A 24,857-nucleotide genomic window follows, 5' to 3' on the forward strand; every position below is an offset into this window, starting at 1 on the left:
GGGAGCCAGTGGGAAAGTGCTGCAAACCCTGGGGAAACAAAAACACCAGGAATGGTCTAAGTACCCAGCAGGTCACACAGTGCATACACACTGGTGGGGGGATCTACCAGGTCTCACCTTCAGGGGCTCCCAGCTGGGTGGGGGAGGCTGAAACAGAGGAAAAGTGGAGTGCAATGCCCCAGCCTTTGGCAGTTAGGCACAGGGTGCCAGCAAGTGACAGCAAAGCTGCCTTAGCAATGAGCAGGAGTTTGCCATGGGGTAGAGAGGGCAACTCAGGGGCACATGAACAACACATGAACAGATGTACAGACAGCCGGCTGGGAGGGGTGGTTGAGGGTGCGGTGGGGTGGGGCTGGAACAAAGGGTAGTTGGCTGTTGCTGGAACTCCAGCTGCAAGGTGGCCATCTGTTCAGGGAAGGGGCCATTGGGAGACACAAAGTGAGACTACAGTGGGCCCAGGTCACCAGCAGGACAGTTATCTGAGGCCTGGTGGGGAGGGAGTGTGGAGACTGGGAGGCAGAATCGCCTATCCAAAGGCAACTGCAGAAGGTACTGTGAGGCTGTTCACAGGAAGAGGAAGGAAGGAATGGATCTAGAAATACATAGGAAACAGGTCAAATCAGCTGTGCCCCAAGAATGTGAAGGAGGTGGAGTTGGAAGAATCCAAGATTACAAGAGGAGCACGAAGCTTCACCTGTGTGCTGAATGCTGTGACAGAGCACTCACAGGGTGCCCACCATAAGTCTGTGAGGTTAAGGGAGGAGGCCCACCCTGGGGAAGGCCCTGGGAAGGTGTGCTGAGAGGATTACAGCTGAGCTGAGCCCCAAAGGGTGAGGAGTTAGCCAGCTGAGGGTATGGAGGTGGGAGAAAGGAGGCCACTGAGGCAAATGCAGCAGCACAGCAGAGGCAGGAGGCTGACATGACACGTGCCTGATCCATTGAGAACTGCTAGCAGTTCAGAAGCACTGTGTTGCCCTCCAGAACCTTCTCTGTATAACAGGCCATGCTGCAGCCTCAGGCAAATTAGCTTCTTATTGTCTTGCTTCTAACACAGGGACCAAACGACTCCTCATAGGGTTGTGGAAGAGAGCTTGGTGTACACCAGTGGGAGCAGTAGAGACTGCATTAGTGATAGTGGCAATGAAATTACTTTTGCTTTCTTTCTTTCTTTTTTTTTTGAGCCATGTCCCCAGCCCTTTTTGCTTTAATTATTTTTCAATAGGATCTTGGATTTATTCCTGGGCTGGCCTGGACTGAGATCCTCCAATTTATGCTTCCTGCAGAGCTGGGATGACAGGTGCACCCACTTTTTATTGATTGAGATGGGGGTTTCAACTTTTTGCCTGGTCTGGCCTTGAACCCATGATCCAAATGATCTCCACCTCCCAAGTAGTACACAGGCTTTCTTGTTGACAGAAACTCACTGGTAGGTCAACCTTCGCACTGTACTGTCCAGTCCCCTTTCCCATCCTATCTACTCCATAATCACAGAATAGCCCAAGGATTCCAGTCTAGAACAAGGCACTTTAATTCTGAAAAAGTGTTGGAAACTTCAGGCTGCATTGCAAAAATCTTAATTCCCTGTTTCTTTATCCAAATGCCCTTCATTTTACTTCTCTCAATCGTACTATGCTGTCTCTTTTCTTCATAATTATTCCTAAAGGAAATTTCTCATTGTTCACCTAGATGCAAGCAGAAATGGGTCCTGGTGGGAAACTGACATACAGAAAATCTGTGTGTGCCAGAATTGGTGGAGGAGCCAGTGTGGGAGGGAGTTATTACGGACAAGTAGCTTGGTAGACTGTCCACTCTTGCCCAAGTCTATAACTGCACTGCTCCAACTGCTTAACGCATCCTCAAGGTTAAAAAAAGTGCTATACTAATTTCTCACTTAGAGGAATCGTTTTCTAGCTCAAGTTCATCGTCTCTTAGATTTCTGACTTTTTCCTTTTGCTGAAATTATCCTTTTCTTCAACTTTTGGACAGTTTTCCTATTTGTGGAACTCATATATACACGTGTATGTGTATGTATGGATACATGTGTACATATATTTGTACATATATGTGAATCAAGAAGCCACTTAAAGATTAAGAAAAGCAATGCTTGAGTAGTTGTTATATTCTCTGAGCAGGGAAATGAAGCAAAACCATGGTCTTTGCACAGATGATGGGATCAGATGGGTGGCATTCATCATAAGCACTGTATAATGATGGTCCCTTAAATCTTGTGCACAGGTTTTGATTCTTCCTTCTCTGCCTGGGGCCTGCTTCAGAACAGCTTTGGATTCATTTCCCTCCCAGGCAAGTTGGCCTCCCCTGGGAGCTTTTGCATCTGGTTTTATCACCACAGACATATGTTCTTTTTACCTGAGACACTTCTCTTCACACTCAAAGCTTACTTTAAAAATCCAACAGTTCTATTGTCCTTTTTTCTTCATGTTATTTAAGCTGTGACTCTAGCTTTAAAATTCCCATTCCCTATGTGTGTCTCTGCTTGCACATTAATTTCTTATTTTTCTTCTATTCCTTCTCACAAGTTCCAGAAACCTCTTGACTTTCAGAATGAATAGAAAGCAAAAATAGCAAAAATGAGTACTGACAGGGAAAATTTTTTTTTACTTAATACAATGACAATATCAAGACACTTAAAAACAACAACTGTTAATCTTATAAGGATTTAGAAGTATTACCATGAAAATACAAGGAAAATTATTTTTTTTAAGAATGGACTATTCCAGCCTCAGAATATTGAAGAATTCACTGCCGACTTCAATGAAAAATTGAGCTAAATTCAGTAAGCATATGTTAGGCATTGTGCTAAGTTCTTTGGGGAGTCTACATAGATACATAAAGATATATAAAGTCTGTTTGCTGCCTTCCAAAATTGAGCATTTTAAAGAAGCTGTCCCATAAATATATAACTCTAATTATTGGACATGTAGAGGAAAGGGCTCAGGAGCACAGGAGCTGCCATTCTAATTAACAGTAGGGTGCTCTTAATGGCTTTTTCAAGAAGGCACTCCTTAAGATTTTTAAACGTACTAATAGGGCCTGGGGATGTAGCTCAGTGATAGAGCACTGGTCTAGCATGCAGGAGGCCCTGGGTTTGATCCTCAGCACTGAAAAGAAAACACAAAAACCACCACCACCACCACCAACAAAAACCAACCAGGCTCTGGTGGCTTATGCCTGTAATCCTAGCTACTAGGAAGGATGAGATGGGGAGGATACGGTTCCAGGTCAACTTGGGAAAAAAGTCAGTGAGAATCCATCTCAGTGGAAAAAAAGTGGTCTCATATCTGTCATCCCAGCAACAGCAGGAAGCAAAAAGTAGGAGGATTATGGTACAGACTGGTCTGGGCAAAGCAGGAGCCTATCTCCAAAATAACCAGAGCAAAAAGGGCTGGCAGACTGGCTCAAGCAGTACAGCACCTCCCTAATAAACACAAAGTCCTGAGTTCAAACCTCAGGGCTACCAAGAAAAAATTAAAAATGAATTTAAAACTCTCTCTCTCTCTCTCTCTCTCTCTATATATATATATATATATATACTGATTTCTTTCTGCCATTGGAATTTTGAGGTTGTATGTTGTAGAGGTGAGCTTCCTGTGGTTGATCCATCTAAACTAAACTGAACTCTGTTATTTCCTAGCATGAGTTCAAGGTTTGAGCTGGGTTTTAAAAGCAGAGCCTTTAGGCAGAGAGACAGCCTAAGCAAAGAGTAAAGACAAAAAGGTCCCCACTTACTGTGGTGCATTGTGGTCCATCATTGCCTGTGTTGGGTCTGGATAACAAAGGCAGATGAGTAAGTAGCCCATCCCCCATGGACAGCCCCCATGAGCCCTGCACCCTGAGAGGGAGTTATAAACCTGCATTCCTCACCCTGAAGAGGAGAAACAGGGTCCCACAAATCTGCCACCGGACGGATAAACAAAATTCTCTTAATGTTCCCCCTCAATAAGGGGCAAACAGACAAGCTCATCTAAGGGGGCCCTCATGCAAATACATGCCAAATAGGAGAAACCCACCTAGCTGATATCCTAACCCAGAGTTAAAGCATCCTTAAAAAGCCCCAGCCTTTACCTAAGCAGCGAGTTACCAGTTTCCAGGTTCCACGGCACTTGTCTACCTGTAGCCTTTCCTTTCTCTCTAATAAATCCCACTTTATCACCGGCTTTGGCCCACCATTCAGCTGCCTCACGAGCCAGTTCCCCAGCCTGTGAAGGTAAGGACCCTCGACCCCGGCCTGCAACACCTCCCATGGGCAGGTAACACCTGGAACTAGTTGAGCCTGTGCAGGAAAGGAGCTGTGTGGGGTGTGGGTGGGTGAGAGTTCCGATTCTTGCAGGGAAACATGGTTTTAGGCCCAAGTTTATTATGGATAGACTTCAATGCCAGGTTAAGAACATGGATTTAATTCAGGAATTATTTCAAAGCTCTGTGCCTTGAAGTGAGTGAAAAAATGAGTGATTCCATTGAATAAAAGGTGGAATGAAAGCAAAAAGTGTGTTTAGAAGTATTTGTAACTATTAGAGCAGCCATAATAAATAAATCTTAAGATTAAGAAGACCCATAGGCTCATGCCATAATAATCTTGATTTCCATCCCTTCCTTCTGAAAATGTAAAAGAAAATTTGCTCCACTTTTAGTGTCAGGCCAACAAAAACATCAAATGTTGACAAAAGTGCTTTCACCGGTTTTCTTGGGTATGCCTATATTTTTTTTGGTTTTTGGTGGTACTGAGGTTTGAACTTGGGGCCTCACGCTTACTAGGCAAGCACTCTACCACTTGAGCCACTCTGCCAGCCCACCTTGGGTGTGCCTACAATTTTTGATGAATCACTTTACATGTAAAATAATGAAGCATCAAGAACAAATATCCCTAAAGATCACAAAACCCTGCTTTATGCATGGCATAGGTTGCCCAAGAATAACTGACAATGCCTTGAGTCTTTTCTGCTTCCTCACAGTGACTCCTTAACTACATAAGAGTTTTAAAGTGGCTGATTTGAGAGAGGTAGGGTATATGACCCTGGAAGGAGGTGTTTTATAGATTTTCTCTTTGCAAAACAAACTGGCAGAGGTGCTCAACTTAAATCAAAATTAAAGAATGATCAATATGGTGTGAAGAGATTGAATGAGTGTTCTATGCAGCCTGACGACTCATTCTTAAGAAATTGTGAAGGTGGATATAGCATCCATATTCTGTTTAATTTTTTCCTCCTTACTAATGATTTTGAATCAAAATTTATGTTTTCATAGATGCATTTTTTTTTGGCAGTGCTGGGGTTTGAACTCGGGGCCTTGAGCCTGTTAGGTAGATGCTCAACCACTTGAGCCATTCTCTGAGCCCTTTCTGCTTTAGTTATTCTTCAAATAGGGTATTGCTAACTTTGCCAGGGCTGGCCTTGAACTCATGATCTTCTTACTCCTCCCTCCCACATAACTAGAATTAGAGCCATGGCCACCATGCCCATTGTTTGTTGGGATTTCCAGATGTGGTCTTGCTCACAGTTTGCAGGGGCTGGCCTGGAATGGGGACCCTTCCAATCTCTGCCTCCTGAGTATCTGAGGTGTGAGCTACTGCACCCAACCTCATAAATGCACCTTAAAACCACCTTCAGACCTAAAACTCAGCTTTTGAAAGATGCCACTTGCTAATGAGCAGAAGGAAGCTGATGAGCAAGTTGTTTTCGTCCTGCTTACCTTGATGGGGTTCAACTTCAGCCTGGATGTGGGAAATTTGTTTTTCTGTGCAGGGAACCCTCATGAGAGCTACCACAAAACAATACGCTCTTGTCAGAACAGAGTGTACCTCTTCTAAACCAGGGAAGAAGCATTTTACCCTTTAAAGGTCAGGAGATGTGATTATGCAGTGAATTAGCCTATGATTTATTTTTTAAAAGGCAGTATCTCATATAACCCTCACTAGGTCTGGTTTGCATTTAGAAAATCCCTAACGGATGGTGCAAATGAGAATGTATGGTACCAAGAACAGTTCCTACTCTAGACCTACTGTGTGTGAGCCTTTGCACTCAGCACTGCCTCTTGCTTTCTCTCCACAGCAAGCCCATAAGCAGGTGTTGGTTTTTCAAAATTAAGATGGGGAAACAATGCTGGGTATTGGTGGCTTATGCCTGTAATTAAGAGGCAAAGATCAGGAAGGCTGCCTCTGATGAAGCCAGCCCATGCAAATAGTTCGTGAGACCCTAGCTCGAAAAATACCCAACCCAAAAAAGGGCTGATGGAGTGGCTGAAGTGGTAGAGCACCTGCCGAGCAAGTGTGAAGCCCTGAGTTCAAACCCTAGTGGAAGCCCTGAGTTCAAACCCTAGTGCTGCCAAAAAAAAAAAAAAAAGATGGGGAAACAGAGCATTGTTCCTTGTCTACATTGATCTCCTGCCATCATTTTCATCACTGGTCACCTCTCTGATATTTTCTTTTCTGGTGGAACTAGGTTTTGAACTCAGGGCCTTGAGCTTGTTAGGCAGACACTCACACTCAGCTCTTTTTGCTTTAGTCATTTTTTGAATATGGTCTCACACTTTTTGGACCAGGCTGGCTTCACACTGCATCCATGTCCTTCTGCCTCCCAAGTAGCTGGGATTGTAGATATGAACCACCACACTGGGCTTGGTGTCATTGAGATGGGGCCTCAATATCTTTTTGCATTGGCTGGACGGTGATCCTCCTGATGTTTACCTCCTAAGTAGCTGAGTTACCACACCTAGCCTTCTTCCTGATATTCCTCTTTGTCAACTTTCCTTCCTACTTTCAGTTGGCCTATTTGTGGGTTTAGCCTGAATGTCTTTCTTCTCTGGCTCCTAAATACAGGTTTTACTAAGAATTTTCTTTTTCAGAACTCCTTGCTGCTGTCCTTGTAATCTCTTTGATGATGTCTTAAAGGGCTGGGTCTTGGGTGCATTTCCTGGCCTCTCCCTCTGCTTCATGTTGACAGTCCTTCCCATTCTCTAAGTGTGGTCCACTGGCTGATCAGCATATCAGGTCAGTGTCCCAGACCCAGCTCTGATTTCATCATTATTCCACCAACGTGAACTTTCCCTCTTGACGTCTGTCTTTCTGGTAATGGCACCACCATTCTCCTGGTCAGTATTTTGGTCATTTTGACAGCTTTGGTCCTTTCCTCCCTCTCATTACACAGTCACCAATTTCTGTCAGAAATCTCTGCCAGAACTATTTGCAAATTTCTTTCCAATAGTTGAGACTCAAATAACAATACATTGATATAACTCTTGGGAATATACAATACTCCCCACAGATATTATTTCTTATGATTTCCATGTTAACCTCATAGACACCAAAAATTGGGCCTTCAGAAACTTACGTGTGCACAATTTAGAAGCAATTTAAGAGCTTAATCTCAGCTCTTCTGGTTTCTGTGCTCCCGTAACCATACTCCAACAACTGCCAACCCCAAGTGACACTTGAGGTGCTGTTGCCTCAGACACAGTCTTTCTACTTTGCCCAGTACAGCTTATATCATTGATAATAGTCACTGTCTCATAGTTACTGTGAAATGACATCATTTTAAAACACAGATCTGGACCAAATATGGCGGTACACACCTGTAATTCCAGCTAACACAAGAGCATAGGCAGGAGGATTGTGGTATGAGGTTGGCCCTGGGCAAAAATGTGAGTCTCTATCTGAAAAATAACTATAGCAAAACATGGCTGGAGGTGTGGCTCAAGTGGCAGAGTACTTGCCTAATTAAGCCCAAGGCCCTGAGTTCAAATCTTAGTACTTCAAAAAAAAAAAAAAAACCACAAACCACAGACCTGATCAATCACCAGGCTTAAAATCTTTCAGTGGCTCTTTATTCTAGAGAAGGCTCAAATTCCTGGTACTCCCCAGTTTGTCCCCAGCACAACTTTAAAATGTTACTTCCTTTAATCTCCCTATACTCCAACCAAACTGAACTACTTCCAGTTTTTCAAATGTATTCGAAGTTTGGTTTGAACACCCCCTCCCCACGCTCAGGCAAAGAACCTTGTGAGTGTGTTCTTAGCCTTTGAACAAGTTGTCTTGACTTTTCTTTAATTAATTCCAAAGTACTGGTGTCTCCATAGTATACTGGGGACTGGCTATGTGTGGAGGGAAGCAGTGTAAAAGGCAGAAAGAATCCATTTTTCAAAGAGCTTAAAATCTACTGGAATCTGGTTTCTGGACAAATGCCACACTCTCCACAAAATAAGCCTTTCCTGATATCCCTGGCAGGAAGCGATGACTTCCTCCTCTCCCTTCTTAATGCAGTGAAGAAACCTCTATTACAGGCTTTGCCACAATCTGATTGAATTACAGTTATTGAGGCAGATGTCTTACCTCTCATGCTAGGTTACAAGCCCCATTGGTTTTTGATAGGGACCCGACTAGCTCAATATTTAGCTATCACAGCATGTAACATAGTATTTCTTATATAATAACACCTAAATAAGCAATATTTGAATAAATAATTTTGTTCAGAGTCTGTGCATATAAATCTGTTGAGGAGCAGCAGTTCCCAGTCACACACAGCAGTAGAGGACACACTCCCATGCTCAATCAACTGGCTAGCATGGCACTATTTTAGGCAATGAATTGTTAGGTCCTGTGACATTTGCGTCAATCCACTTAAACAAGGATCCGATGAGAAGCTTCTTCATATGGCTTTTGGAACTAGGAGGGTGCCATACTCTGGATCATACTTCTAACATGGAATCCTTTTCAAGAATTAAAACGATTTACCTATAGTCATGTTTACTCGTGTGTGTGTGTGAAAATACAGAACACACATTGTCTTTGATTTAAAATTGCTTGACTTTGCTGCTGGTCTAGAAGCAATACACATTCAGTAGAAACTGTATTTCAAGTACTGAAGTTTAATCTTTTCCCACTTAGCCATAGCTTCTAGCCAGCTACGATCCCAAGGGTAAACAACAAGGATCACGACAATGTGCTGTACTGTGAAACTTTGGGGTGTGGGTCAGTAGGTTAGGTGTGTTAAACACATTTCAACTTAATGATCTTTTCAGGTTATAATGGGCTTCTCAGGACATAATTCCATCATAAATCCAGGTGCATCTGAAGTCCTATTACCTCCGCATCTCCACCAGCAGCATCGGAGAGTTCCTGTTGCTTCACATCCTTGTGAATACAAGTGTGGACCTGGTATTGTCAGGTTTGTTTTTCTCTTTGCTATTCTAAACGTGTAGTGTAGGATGGAATTTTAAAACTTCGTTTTTCTAGAACCATAATCTTTCTACACTCAGTACTTCCCAATCTTCTGTTCCTTGTATTATTTCTTTCATTAGACTACAGATTGTTTTGTGAGTAAGGAACAAGTCTTAGTCGTCTTCGTATAGTTGATGTTTTGCCACCTACCCCAAGTGCAGGGATTTGCAGCAATTAGGCTAATGACACATGCTACTTAAATGTCTTTATGTGATCAAATTAGACCAACACATTCGGTAACATCTAAACCCTAATCTAGTATTGCCTAATTTTACTTATTTTGGAATACCAAAGGAATTTTAATAAAACTATGCACTTCCTACCTTTTTATGGAATTTTCCATTTCCATTTGCTTTTGTGTGTATTTGGCTATACAATAGATTTTTGTTTTCTTATTTTAGCAAGGGATGAATTGGATAATTTTGTTGGGATGGTGAAATATCTGACTGATAGATTCAAGTGGTTTTTTCTTATCAGTACTTAGGTAAGAGATTATGGATTATTTACTTAATTATTTTACTAACTAGAGCTCTTGTATTTCAATGTGCTGTTTATGTAGGAGAGAAGAAGTTGGAATTACAGGGGTACTTGTCCTATAGAACATCACCCATCAAATAGTTTGTGGCAAAAAAAGAAGAGATTGAAAGCTACCCATGAAGACTCAAAGAATCTTGAAAATGCAAAGACTTCCAGAAGATACACAGGAAGGCCTTATGTTCATTGTAGGAATCCTGGCATTAGCATCTGACAGAATGAAAACCTCCATCCTTGCTAAGTTTGTCTCTTCATACAACACTAATGCATCCATACTTATAAGCAACAATCTCAAAACAAAGCAACAACAAAATAGAAGAAATGCTGGGAAGGCAGCTTCTCTGAGCTTTCACTCTGTAACATTTTATTACATGAATCTTCTGCAGCACTTAAGGAAATCTAAAGACATGGAATTTGGAATCCATTGTGGGAGGAAGTGTGGGGATCACCACCTCACTGAAAAGGTGCTTAGTTGATCTCACTAACTTTATACTGCAGGATGAAACATACTTTGAAGAGATGATCTCAGTGGCTTACATGACATCAGTCTTGGAACTTCTTTGTTGCTACTCCTTCAGAAACTTCAGTTTTTGAATGGAAGTAAACCAGCCCTTTACTGTTGTGTATGGAAGAAAATTGCATGAGTCAGTAGAAGGCAATAGAAGGATTCTCTATTCGATTCTCGACTGGCTGTACTAACCTATGTTGTCATCAGGTCCAACACTGGATGCAAAAGCAACTGAAGAGCTCCCACAATTGTGTAAGGCTTAAAATTTATAACACACATCACCACAAATAATAGGTAGATGTTTCCTTAAGTGACAGTGATTTTTACTAGATCTTTCTTTTCAGAATAGGTACTTGGTTACAAGTATTCTTTTGTGAATGCCTTTTCAAAACTTATGGTAGCTGGGTGTGGTATGCGCCCCTACAGTCCTAGCTATTCAGGAGGTAGAGTAGAAGGATGGAGAGACTGGGGAAAGTTCGGGAGACCTATCTCAAAAACAAGAGGGCTGAGAGCACACCTCAAGTGGTAGAGCGGACCTGGGTTCAGTTCCCAGTACTACAAAAAAAAAGTAATGTGAAATAGTACTAATTTATTAAGCTTAAGAATATCATTTTATTTCACCTTGTTTTTGAGATAAGGTCTTGAAATGTGCTCTTTTGCCCAGTTTCCTTCCAAAGTAATGGGTTGGGGAATCAAGAGTTAGGGTCATGATCAGAGAGCAGAGAAAAGATCTCAAACTAATTTGAACTTTGGTCCAGTGACTGGAGTTAAAAACTACTTGAGTTCACATGCTCTTCTTATGTTATTTCACTTGGGAAATCATGTCTATTCATGATAAAATATAAACATTAAAAATTAAAAACAGTTTCAATGAATCCATTTTTATCACAATGACTGTGCATTGAGAGGAAATAAATACTGCCACAAGAGCTTCCACTTCTATGCTTATAAATTCTTAATATTTTACTTAATTTCTTAAGATTTTGTGGTTCTTGAAGGCAAGGATGCCTCTTTGTTCTGTATACATTCTCCCATCCTGGCACACAGCTAAGTCCTTACTGACTATCAATTGGACTAAGTAAAGAATTTTACTTAGTTTGGCTTCCTGTTTTTTACAAGACAGAAAAGAGCCACGCATGAGCAAACAACCACAACCAACTGCTCCCTCTCACACTTTTCTCACTGTTACATAGACACTCCAGCAGGAAACCACAACTACATCCTTTGCACTCATTCAAAACTCACGAATTGCTGGCAAGCAGAAAACAGCTATGTTGACATTACATAGATGCTTGTGACAACTTACAGTCAACTACATTCAGGTGCTTGAAAATATTTAGTGTGCTTCTGAAGGACAAGTTCCCAAGAACAACAGTCATAATAATAGTCGTACCTTAGCCATTTGTTTGGGGAGGGGGAAATTCTACGAAACAACAATTAAGTCGTTTTGAAACTGGAGTCCTCTCTCCATGTAGCTGATTTGTAAAAACCCAAGAAAACTGATGAGTGTTCAAATTCCTTACTGACTGAGACTTGTAAATATTTCTGACTGAAAATGTATCACCTTGTCCCCTAAATCACAAAAGTCCTAATTTGCCAAAGGATTAGACGTTTCTAGCTACTAAATGAAGAAACTCCTTTTGTCTGTTCTCACACATATTCTCATTCAGAATGTGCAGTGACACAGTTTAAAATTTGTGATGTGAGCCTCTATCATACGTTTTATCAACGAAAGGACTTTCTACTGAAGATGTCTTAGCAGCCAGGAAGGACAAAGAAAAGATTATGGCAGAAGCCCAGGGTTTTCAAGGACTTTCAGCCTCAATATGAAACACAGATGTGTGTACTCATTTAATATAGAAGAACTCTGTAACTGTCTTCCAGGCCCAATTTTTCCTAGGACATGAGCTCCCCAGAGGGCATTTGTTTAATAAATTCACTCAGAAATGAATGAAAGCATGTATACTTGGTGGTGATACAGGGGGCAAATCAGAAGAGTGTGTCTAAGATCCAAGAATGGCTAAAGAGACTTCAGATTTAGAAAATTGGCCCCAAACTGAAACAAATACCCACCCCCTCCCTGAGCTCGTGAAAAAAAAAAAAAAAGGAAGGGGCCATTAGAGTTAAAATCATCATAGAGATTTTTGGATCAATGGTCTCAGTTCTGGACAGAACCTGACTGGTCCTGGGCAATGACACAACTTTGTGCTCTACTTTCCTGGGTCCTGACGTCTTTCTACCACTTCTGTGAGTCTTGCCTTATGTACTTCTTATTTAAACTACTTTTTACTAATCATTTATTATTAAATTGACCTTAGCCAGTGTCCTAGTTAAAAATATTAACCACGTCATAAGAAACAATATCTGTGAAAACCACTGGTTTGATATATAGTTATATATTTTTTGCAGAACATATTTTTTTAAAATGTACTTTAAAAATTTATTCTGAGCACATTTTCAATATTACAGTAAATTCAAAAAAATTAAAATAACAAGTAAATCTGTATCTAACCTAGGATGGTCTCAGAGATTCCTGCTGGAAATTTCCTGACTTTGCAAAGCAGTACCCTCTGCTTTACCACTTCCTGGGACAAAATGTCAGAATTTTGAAAGGACACAAGGTGAAAGACATTCTAGAATGATGACAAGGTGCAGTAATAAGAATAATGCCTATAGATGACTTCTGTCCATTGTTTTTACTAGAAAAAAAAATCAATTTCTTACTAAAAAACGAAAAAAACAAAAGACAGATTTCATGATTCAAAATAATTACTAAATTTTCATGTTCAAAGCAGTTATAGCTGTACTCCTGTTAGGTACACTAATGCATCAGAACTGTAGCTTTAAGACAGAATTTGTTGCAAATGAGCCACCTGTGCATAAATTACCTTTTCTTTCACTCTTCAATTTTCACCTAGAACATTTCACTGTAAGCTAGCATAAGGACTTGCTCAACCTTCCTGAGTAAATGAATGTCTGTGATTAAAGCATCAATCACGGAAACACTAGTTCTATAAATAGTTTCTAAGTCCAAAGTCCAGAGAGTTAAACACAGACACGTGCACGTGTTCGTGCACGTGTGTGTGTGTCTGTGCATGTGACTATATGAAATACACTTCGTTTTGCTTTTGAGAAACAAAGAAATGTTGTTTGCTGAACATATGTGTCACCTGGCTGTTTGGATAAAACCTGATGTTTGCCAATTTTTTGCCTATGCAATGATTTAGAAAGGTTTAAATTAATGCTTGTCCTTGAACCCACCCTGTTTGTTAAAAAAAAAAGTCTTATGACTTATTTAGAAGCTTTTTACATTTAAAGTAACATGAAATGAAATCCAAGACAGAAAAAGTAGTCTTTAAAATCCTACCTACTCCTTGTATTTTGACTCTGTGTTAATAATTTCTTTGAACTCATGGATTCTCGACAAAGTTCTGTGGGTTAGGTTAGTGGAGCACCATGGCATTTGAAGCTGGATGACTCTGGATTCCTTCACAGCTTGGTCAATGACCATCTCTGAGACTTTGGGCAAGCTCTTTAATCTGTCTCCTCGTCTCTAAGATGAGGAAATAATAGTACAAATCTCATAGATTTGTTTAAATGAGAAATGGGCTTAGCGGAATCCACTGGCAGGGAAGCCTGAGAATGAAGTTTTGAAAGAGTTACAGACTTGCAGTCTTTCCTTCACCATTTTTTTTTTTGAAAGTATATGGATAAAGCTCAGAGTTTTAGAGCTATCCTATGCCCTAGAACCAAGATGACCATGTGTCTGTGTGGCTCTTTTTAGCTTACTGGTCCCTTTGCCCCATTTTATCCCTTCTTTCCCATGGGTTCAACTGATCTTTCATTACACTTGTGGCACCCCACCTCTTCTCTTATTTTCTCTAAGCAACTGCCTTCTGGGCTACAAAGCAAGAAGGCTCCCCTCCCAAGTGGGGGTAAATAAGCAAGAAGGAATCACTTGCGGCATTCCAGAGGCAAGAGCTACCACTTGAACTTCCAGTGTCATGACACTGGAGAGGAGGACCGCAGAAGAGTGAGGAGCACCTCTTTAGGAAAAAGAAGATACAAAAGGATGTGGGCATTCAAAGAGCAGCTACAGAATCAGCTGAGTATTTTTAGCAACCTGGAATAATTCAAAATCATCCCCCAAGGGTGGAGGTGATCTACGAGGGTCTAATCAATTGTCTAAGTCAGTGGCCCTTAAACGTTACTAAAACACACTAGTGCTGCAATTAGGAATCATGATAAAACACTGTAACAGCTAATGATTTAGTAACAGAAGGAGTTTTCTCTAACATCAGTTATGTTAATCTTGATAATCAGATTTTGAAGTTTTCTTGAATTGGGAAAAAGGGGGTGAAGTTTCCTTGGCGTTCTGGCATATTCATGAGAAGGAAACTTTGTTGTCTGTGGACTACACCACGAGTACCAGATTTCTTCATCTTCTTTCTGCCTGTCTTTTTCATACCCTCTGCCTCTTAGTTGTTTTTAGCAGAATAAAGCTGTGAATACATGTGTCAAGTTTTTGTTTTCTATAGCATTAAGAATAGTATGAGAAAGACTTCTAGCTCTTAGGTTAAGCCTTGCTAGGAAGAAAGGAAGCAAGGCAGGTGTGGCATACAGTGGTGAGGCTGTACTAAAGAACGGAAATTAAGCTGAATTAATGGGGCCTGCAGGAAGGAAGAAAGAGGTACAGAGGGGACCTGGGTTGGGTCCCCTGGGACAGAGGAGGGACACTGTTGTTACCTACTAGGGGAATTCCTGGGATCCTGACCAGAAAAATAGCCTACTAGAACTTGCTGAACCATAGTTATTAATAACTTTATTCCAGTAGTCTGGGGATTATTTAAGAGTTTAGATTGTTTTGTTCAACTTTTAATCTCTAGTAAATAGCACAAAGTTTAACATTTATGGCAAGTGCTCAGTACAGATTTATTAATGATCCAAGGAATCTAGCTTCCTTAAATCAGGGCCTTCCACAGCCCCATTTCACACTTTCCACCTCATCTCCTGAATAAATCCTTATTTCCACTTGAGGAATATTTTTCTTTCATTTGTAAAGTTGACACACCTTCAGTCCAGTCTAACCCTAAGACTCAGATCCTCCACTCAAAAGCCACAAACCCCAAGGATTGATCTTTTAAAAAGCCCATCATTGCAATTTTGAGCATCAAATAGCCACCAAGGGAACTGGAGATTAGTTTCTCCATAAAAGTATAGAAGTTTTGCTATAACTAAATTTGCATATTTAAAAACCACAAAGAAAAAACCGATTTTATCCCTAAACAATTTTAATACACATCATCTTTATATTATCAATATATCTCAGGGGGGACATGATGCCTAATACTTAAAACATTTGTCATTCTATGAAGAAATGGCACTTTCTAGAGAAAGCACAGAGTTGATACAGTACTGTGTCCTCTGGTAGCTTCAAGTGATACTATTCTCAGCACTGTCTCCTTGGCGTGAAGCTGCTGAAGTCTCAACACTTTAAGGTTAATAATTAGATGGGAGGATGTTTTTAGAAGTAAAGTAGGAGGCAGGAGGTGGGGGTGGCATGCAGTGAAGTGTGCCTGAGGAAGGAAAGTGGCTGCAGAAGTTGAGAAAGAGATTTCTGAGAGCTGGTAGGACAGCTCTCTCTATGGAAGAGCTCAGTCTGAGTTTTACCTTTTGCTTTCTCCCAGGTAGCCATTTGTCTTTATTTGCAACACAAACAAATCAAGCTTGGCACAGTCGCCTCAATCTTAGCCCAATTAACAAGACAGCTCTGCACAGTCAAGTGGCTAGACAGTGTAGTAGTGATCTGACTTGTCTTCAGGAAAGGGTGGCACACATAGCCAATGGCCATTGATAGATGAGTATTTCTCAGTTGTCCAGACATCGCCACAAAATGGAATATGAGTGGATACTACTCCAGACGAGTCTCTCTTTTTAAAATTTTTTTAAGGTAAAGAAAAAAGAAATTATTATTAAAACTTAATATCTTTAATTTGCCACAAGTAGTGTACTAAAAAGCAAGTAAGCAAATAAACAAATGAAAAAAATCCACTACTCTGTTACTAACAGATCAGGTTATCTTAATTTGTATTCATTAAACTTTTGCAGAATCTATGTAGTTTGATAATAGAAACTTTTTAGGCTAATAAGGTTTATGTGAGTTAAGTCTATTTAGAACAATTACCTTTCTGCTTTGTAGGGACTCATCAATTTCATGAGTACAGTCATGGAATTTTCCAGCTTGATGGTACCTAGGGAACACTCTGTCTACACTTCACAAGCTAAATCCCTGTGGGTTTTATGGAGGTAACACAATTAAATGAACATTGAGTATATGACCTACACAAAGCCTCAAGGTCAGGATACATGTAAGGAAATGTGGGACTACTCTAGGTAAAAATACTACTGCTCAGTTCCAGTTCAGAGAATGTGGGCCTCTGTTTCATTTCTTATACTAGATCTTCTGATTTTAACATTGGTTCAATTAAAAGCAAATACCTGCAGGCTGGGCTCTCAGACTGCTGTTTTCAGTTTCTGAGCTAGTACAGACATCTCTAAACCTGAGGCCCAGACAGGGAACTGAAGAGCACGAGGTTTCTCAGATACTTGTGGCATAGCTTTCTTCTCTTCTGAGAATCTTGATGTATAGACAAGAAATCATGCCCCACGTGAAATGGAAGTGCAAAGGCATTTTCACCCCATTAAACAGAGCTCAGCCCTTGACGTGATCTTGACAGTTTCTGCTCTCTGACTGCTTTCAAAACATGTTCAATGTGGAAACAAGAACAACCCTCCACACCCACTTGTCATAAACCATTTGTATTCATCCAAGGATGCAAGTGAAAATGTGCTTTCATTTACCAACCTTAGTGCTGATTAAAATTCTTATTAGCAATTAAAATGGTAGTTGCTCCATTTTTGAAGAAGAAATAATTTACAGAAAAATTTAAAGAAAGGCATGCTTAAAGAACAATACAACCAAGTGAATATAAATAAAAAGTTCATACAATATGTAAAAGTTTTATTCCTAAGTCTTAAGACTCACAGAGGATTGGCTGAAGTAATGGAGTTCTCAGTCATCTTTGGAGTGGCTCGAGAAACTCAAGGGAAAATGAGGAAAGGAGTATTTCAAAATGATGTTATGCAATGGCAAAAGCAAAGACCAAATTCAAAGTGAACCCTACAATGAACCAAGTATCTTTTGCATGTTTGAGCAATTAAAAATGTACATTATGGGAAAACACATCCATATCACAGACCAAAACTAAAGAAAAACAAACAAAAACACCTTTCTATATTATATTTACTATCTCTCTCCTACAAAGCTATAATTAAAAAAAAAAATAAAACAACCCTGGAGACAATACAAAATTCTGAATCTTGGTAACATTTGGCATATTGTACTTACTAAGGCAGATGAACATATAGCCTAGTGTATTTTAGAAAAAAAAGTTAAAAAGAATTGAAACACAAAGATGCTCTTACTAGTCAGAAAATACAGTTAACACAAACACTTCAACCCTCCCCCACCCCGAAGCATTTCATTTTGTACATTCTAAAGAAAGAAGAACATTTCCCATGGACACCATTTGCTTTTTAATTTTAGGCTATTTAGAAATCAATATCCCTGAAAAACACCCAAGAATCCATTACTGTAAAGTGTCTGATTATTCCCCATAAACCAGGTGGCCAACTTTGGGTGGGCTACTTGCAATTCATTGTTAAAAAAAGGGTACTCCGTACTCTGCAACTCTTCTTTTTCCATCAGAAAGTGACTAGATGCAACTGTGATTTTTTAGGGAGGCTTGGAGAGCTCTGTCCAGCTGTCCATTACTGAATTAGCAACAGCACTGAGGTCCCAGGAGACGCCTGTGACTTTGTAGGTTTTTATTCTCCAGCCTCTAGGTTTTGTTCTTTCCTTTTTTTTTGTTTCTTCAGAGTTTTCTTGGTTTTGCAGAGAATCAAGACTAAACTAATCAAGACTAAAACCTGAGAATCCTAAACTAATCTTCCCAGTTATGACTAGGATATTCACTCTGTTCAGCATCCAAAAATAAAATTTGAAATGGAACCTGGCATGTGCCTCCAAGAATCTGTCTCGCTTCAGATCACCCAGCTGATCCTCACAGTATTTCTGTCACCTTGGACCCTCCAGATGGAAATGGAACTCATGCATTGTCATTTTGAAATGACATTGCCCTGTGACTCTCAGTGTTGGAGGAGAGCATGCATACGTGATCTGATTCTCTCCCACCCCTACCAAGGGGACTCTGACATTGTCCTTCTCCATCAGAGTATCAGTGGAGACTCAGCAAGAGCAGTTTGGGATGCCAGTCCCTGCTCGAACAATGATTTAGGATAAGTTATTAGCTTCCTAGGGACTCATCTGAAACCATTTTATTTCCTTCTAAATAAAGGACTATATATGATGGTGTCTAAATCTGGCTATCAGAATCCTTTGGGAACCTTTAAAAAAAACCACAGAATGCTAAACCCCACCTCCTGATTCAGATTTGGGTTTGTATTCAAGAGGTCATTGAATTTAACCTTCTGGCCATGGGTCAGTTACTACTGCCTGGTAATAATTTGGCTTCAAATTATGCTTCTAGCTTCAAAATAAAGCCAACAATCTAATTACTGGCATGAAAAATTAGAAGCTGTCACTGTGTTGCTACCTCCAACATGCCCAGTCAAAAAACCGAACAATTTCACACTGGTATTCAAGGCTGTAAGTAATTTAAATTGTAAGGGTATATTTCTATAGCTTTACGTAGATGTGTGTGTGTGTGTGTGTGTGTGTGTGTGTGTGTGAAATTCAATAAATTTCTTTTCAATTCAATTGCAAGCTCTAAATATTTTTATTATTCAAAACCTGACTCTTATGCAAAAAAGTTAGTTTATCACTAATCTAAACACTCTGATATAGAAAAGGAAGATGAGAGATAAAAGTCCAGGACATCTTTATAGGAAAAGAAAGTAAATTTCCATATTTGACTTGATTCCAAGTTAACACATTCAAGCTGATGAGTCTATTTTAACTGGTACTGTTCTTCTGATGAAAGGTATAGCTTTATTCAAAAGGGTATCAACATTACAGCATTGTTTTATTCCAGAGGAAAGACAACAAGAGCTGGAAGACAGTGAAAGGACTTTTCAGCATCATACAGACTTTCTTCTCTGACTTTGTCTTCGTAAAATAATCATGAGGCTACCTACAGCAAAACACAGCATCTTAATTTCAGAAATGTACAGAAAAGTATTTAAAAATTTAACTTAGACGATGGACAAGTCATTGGTCAACTGACAGAAGTAAAATATGGCAGGGTCTGCCCTTCTTTCTGGGGCTCATGGCTGCCAAGAAATTTGGTTCATTTTCAGAGGGTGGTTGGTGCCTCATGTGGGACTTTCCTTCTGAGAGGAGCTTGTAGAAAAGGATAGGTTTGCTAAACTTAAGACAAGCACCTGATTGCCTGGCCCCTCTGTGTCAGGAACTGAAGTCGTGTTCTGAGAAACAAAATAGTCTTGCTGCTCTGTGGTGTATCCTGTCACATTCAACAGAATCCTGGCCCAAACAGCAAATGATTGCAAAAGCAAGAAAAGGATGGCAGGAAATGTTAAATTTAGGATGTTATGACCATTCTTCTGACTAGATTTTCTTAAAATTGCAGTACCAAGAAAATAAATCTTAGATATCAAGTAATTAATAACTTAGAAATAAGGCTGCACATATAGAAACAGAGAACCAAACAAGTTTGGGAGGATGAGGAAATTGGGAGATACAGGTCAAAGGATATTGTAATGTAGCAGGAATGCAGGATGAACAAGCCTGAAGATCCAATGGATAACATGCGGATTACATGAACAATAATGTATTGTAATAAGGAGTTTTATTAAATGACTAGATGCTGCTCTTTTTATGGAGAGTGGGGTGGAGTTGGGGAAGGGGTGGGGTGAGGAATTATCTCATATGTAACGTTAAGGGACACAAAAACTTACACTACTTTAAATACACACAATAAGATTGATTAAAAATAATGAACAATTTGAATAACACTTCAGTCTAAACAGAAATTTCATTGCAATTATTTCCTCCCAACTTGGTATTAATTTATTTTTCTTTTCTAAATATGCTTCCCATTACCTACCTCAGTCTTTGCTTTCTCCTTTTATATCGCCAGCTCTTCCTCACTGCCCACCCAAATCTTGCTGTCATTCATAAACTAGCTCGAGGTCCATTGTCTTCTTGAAGCCTTTCAGATCGATTCAGTCCCCAAGGACATTGCTCTCTGACTTCACTGTCACACATTTGGTAAGTCGTAAGTCTTGACTTTCTTGGCATGGCAATTCTGCTACTCAAAATATCACTAAAATGCTGTGTATCAGGTCTCTTCAATCAACCGTTGACGCCCAGCACACTGGAGCCTCACTGTATTGCTTAAAGCACTAGCTTTCAGAATTTTTGGAGTCTGATGGCTCTAGCAGGGCATACATTTTACATTACAGTCCATTATGTATCTACATAAAAATATACAATCAAAAATTTCCAGGGTTAGGCAAGGTGTAATCACAGCTACTCAGCAGGCAGAGGTAGGAGGATTGCAGTCTGAGGTCCACCTGGACAAAAGTGAGAGGCCCTACCTGAAAAACAAACTAAAAGCGAAAGGAGTAGGGGGTGGGCCTCAAGTGGTAGAAAGCTATAGGATTGATGTAACTTTGATTTCTCTCACTTAAAAATCATTCAGAAACTATAGGGGTCCTTTGGACTCTTTACTGTTCCAGAGATAATTATTTATTTATTCAGTTTCTCATACCATCAAGTGTTTGTGTTCTAGAGTCGTCTGGGGCATTTAAAAGCTTGGTATAGTCACTATTTTCCATCCTTTTCCCCTGAGCACTGCTATCCTAAGAACAAGATATCCTAGCAGAGCATAATAGCACATGTCTATAATCCCAGCACTAGGGACACTGAGGCTGTGGAATGATCTCAAGTTTGAGACCAGCCTGGGCTACAAAGAAAGAACCTGTCTCCAAAAAACATGAAAAATTTCTAGAACTAATTTCTATCAAAGTCAAATTTCAACTCCCTCATTCTCTCTTTGCTTTCTCCATATGTAAAGTAGGTGGTAGACATTTCATGGCTGAAGTAATTGAGGCACAGAGAGGATGACTTACTTAAGGACCTTTCTCTCATCTAAGCAGATAATTTTCAACTAAGCTAAGTGGTTTGTAGATATTTGGAAATAAATTTGAATATGAACCTATTTGCCTTGCTTATAAAGATCCAATGGTTCCCTAGTAAGATAAGGTACCCCTTCCAGACTTCAGCTTGTGAGTAGATCCAGCTTCCTCTCTTTCTCCATCTTTCCACCTTTCTGTGTTCACACTAGTGATTCCCTGGGCCTCTGCATATTTTGGTTCCTATACCAGGACGGTCCTTCTCTCTCTTCTTTGCTGGGTGAGTTCCTCTCATTCTTCAAATCCTTGTTCTCTTTCCCTTGACACCTAGCCCCTCACTATAGCACTTCCTTAGCTGCCATCTCAGTCTCCCCCTTAAGTTTTGTAGGCTGAGACTGTGTTCTCTTGTTTATTCTTCTATTTCACGGTCAAGGACCACATCTAGTTCAAGAAAAATACATGCTGGATGCATGAATGAACAAGTAACTGACTGCCTGAATGAATGAGTGCATAAACTCAGAAGCAGCTGTTGCTGAAAGAGCCCTGGTACAAGCTGAGAGCTCCCCTGTCTGAGGCCAGCATTTTACAATTTTGTGATTCTACCACTGATATTTTAGTGCCTCCCTGTAGGCTGCAGATTTTGTGACTGGAAGTGCAAACAGTGAGGGATAGCTGTATCTAAATACATTCTTTCAAGTATATCTGAAGCATAATCAAGAAAATATTGCAGGAACAAATAAGTGTTTTAGGGAAGTCTTTTGAGGCAATTTCAAAACAGCTTGCTGGAGTCTCCCTTCTCTCCAGCTGAGACTGGTCTGATTCATACCAGCTCCAGTTGTCTATGTGAGGCTCATGGTTTTTGTCCTAATGGTTTTCTAACAGTCTAGGTAGTGATTAGATAAAGACTTACTACACCACAACACACTTTGCATGTGTCCCCATGAGTTCCTCTGCTCTGTTTCCAAAATAAATTTCAATGATATAAATCTAGACCTGTGATAGCAATTACTACTTTATCGCCCTGTTTATGAATCAACAATGCAGCCTCCCACTGAACACGCACACACACACACACAGACACACACACACACACACACACACACACACACACACACACACACTTGAATGAAAATGTTCTTTTGTGATGCTATGTCCATAAAAGATTCTCTAATGCAAACTCTGGCCATTTGAGGCTAGCAGTAACAGATTTTCTTCTTTGTGCTGTGACTCATGTATCTTTATTTCCACAATTGTTACTCAGGGCAGGCCAATGGTGAACACAATAGAAAAGAAAGAATAGTTTTAACTGGAAAATAAGCACATTTTGGAGAAGTATACTCTAAGCATTATCAAAGTAAAATATGCAGCAGCACCAAAGGGAGCAAACAAAAGCCCACGCAAGAGGTGTGTAAATATTTCATGAGGCTGAGCCTTAATCAACTCCCTCTCCAAATCTTTCTGGTGTTGTAAACACTTCAGTTTCTTCCAGTCCCACCATGACCCAGATTCCTTGCAAAAATAAAATGAAAACATGGACCAATGGATCTTTAACAAAAGTGTTGGGAAAAATATTTAGATGGAGCATATACAAACACAGCTTTAACAGGAAGAAGATACCTTAGTAAAAGGTGGCTGCTACTTGAGTGGCTACCCAAAGCTTGGCTTCTCCCTTCCCCCTCCAAGCCCTTGCCTTTCCCCCACCTCCTCTGCTGCTTTCTGAACCTTCATATCATCTTAACCTTGAACTGCCTACATCCCAAGCTCCCAAGCAGAGATTTCTCCCAACACTCCCCCTCCATCCCAAGGCTTTTGAAACTTAACCTGCATTTCTTGTCTTCCTACCACCCCAAATTCACTTCCCAGTACCTCTCCTGCTTCCTTCTTTGGCTGTCCATTGTGGTGTGGCGTCTGAAATTTTGCCTACATCTTTCCCTCTGCCGGGGTAGCATTGAAGATCTGCTGTGTGCACTGGATGGCAGTTTTCTTCAGATATTTTCTAAAATCTGCTTCTCTGGGAGTGTTTATTACCTCTAGTCTCTACTTGATGTGGTTCCAAAGTTCACCTCTAGATACTGAACAGGTCTCTATAATGATTTCCCTTTACCAACCTCTGCCCCCCTTCCTCTTCTATATATACACACATATATGCAAATGTATATGGATACACATACACATATGGAAATGCATATTTAGTATGGATGACAAGTGTTTTCACTTGAAAAGCATAGGAAATGAGAAAAACGCCACACACACACACACACACACACGCCCCTCTTCGGATATTCTCAGTGTACAGAACCCACGGATTACAAATCTCCGAGCTCAAGAACTGCAGGCGTCTGTTCCCTTGTACCTTCAAAGACAGACGTAAGGGAGCAATGACCTTGCAGAGAAATGCATCACCTGCCAGGCAGACAGCCCCTCCAGGGGCTCAGGATGGGATGGGGACTAGAGCAACAGGCAAAAGATCCCCTAGCAAAATGTGGGACCGAACCCCTCCCCCCTTAGTTCGGGGTACCCGGCCCGGCTCCTGTCCCAGGGGTTGGTCACCGGGCAGAGGTGGCGCGGGGTGGGCAGAGGTCGCTTACCTGCTCTGGCCCGGCTCTGCCCAGTACCGCGGGGCCACTGATTGCGCTGTGGCTGGGGCTTCCCGTCGCATATCCCAAGTCCAGGCTCTCGGTGCCACACGGCTGGCTCCCGCTGGCCGGCGATCTGTGGTCCTTTCCAGCCGGGTCCCTGAGCCAGTCCAGTGCGATCAGGAACTGAAATTACTATGCAAAGAGCTGAGGCGGCGCGCTGGAGCGGGGCGGAGACCACGGGGAGGGGACAGCCCCCTCCGCCGGGCTGAAACCTCGGTCGCTGTCGCTGTTGCCGTCCCCGCCGCCGCCGCCGTGGGCGCTGAGCCAAAGTGAAGGTGGGAGCTCGCGTGCCCGCCTGGACTGTCGATCGGTTAGGCCCAGGGTCGGTCCGTCTGTCAGTCTGGTGCTGCAGAGCAAGGCGCTGCAGCCTCACTCGCAGGCAGCAGCTGCTGCAGCTGCGGAGCGCAAACTGAGCTCCGCCCCGCACCACCCCCCAGCCCCCTCTCCTACCGAAACCTGGCGCGGGGGGGGGGAGTGGGTAGAGGGGGGAGGTGTTGCTGCGGTGGCCGCTGCGCGCTTCGCCAGGGAGCCCGGCAGGAGATGGCAGGTTGTGCTGGTGCTGCAAGGAGAGACAGATGGAAAGTTAAGAAGGGCATTAAGGAAGAGGGTTGGGGACCCAGAGCGACTCAGCAGGAATTCTGACCCTGGATTCCCCCTGTGGGCTCACCAGACCCCTTGGCTGAGTCTACACTCTAGTAGCCGGTTTCTAATAAGACCACGTGCAGTGAAGTTCTGGGAGCCAGGAGACCTTTAGTGTGTGTTGCAAAATTTT

General features: G+C 41.3%; 1 protein-coding gene across 6 annotated transcripts in view; it reads right to left on the reverse strand.

Annotated features, from left to right (window-relative positions):
- Gprin3 (GPRIN family member 3) overlaps positions 1–24,174 on the reverse strand; it is a 65,715-nt gene extending 41,541 nt beyond the window's left edge. For 2 of the 6 annotated variants that reach the window (XR_012435618.1, XM_074041358.1), the window contains exon 1: positions 24,035–24,173. The gene's annotated coding sequence lies outside the window, so the exon portion shown is untranslated. Of the gene's footprint in view, positions 1–318; positions 16,202–17,316; positions 19,484–23,312; positions 23,992–24,034 lie in introns of those variants that run through there. The other 4 variants (XR_012435617.1, XM_074041356.1, XM_074041357.1 and 1 more) reach the window with 4 other exon arrangements.
- Positions 24,175–24,857: the final 683 nt, after the last annotated feature.

This window comes from Castor canadensis, chromosome 9 (assembly GCF_047511655.1).
Source record: "Castor canadensis chromosome 9, mCasCan1.hap1v2, whole genome shotgun sequence".
Lineage (NCBI taxonomy): Eukaryota > Metazoa > Chordata > Mammalia > Rodentia > Castoridae > Castor > Castor canadensis.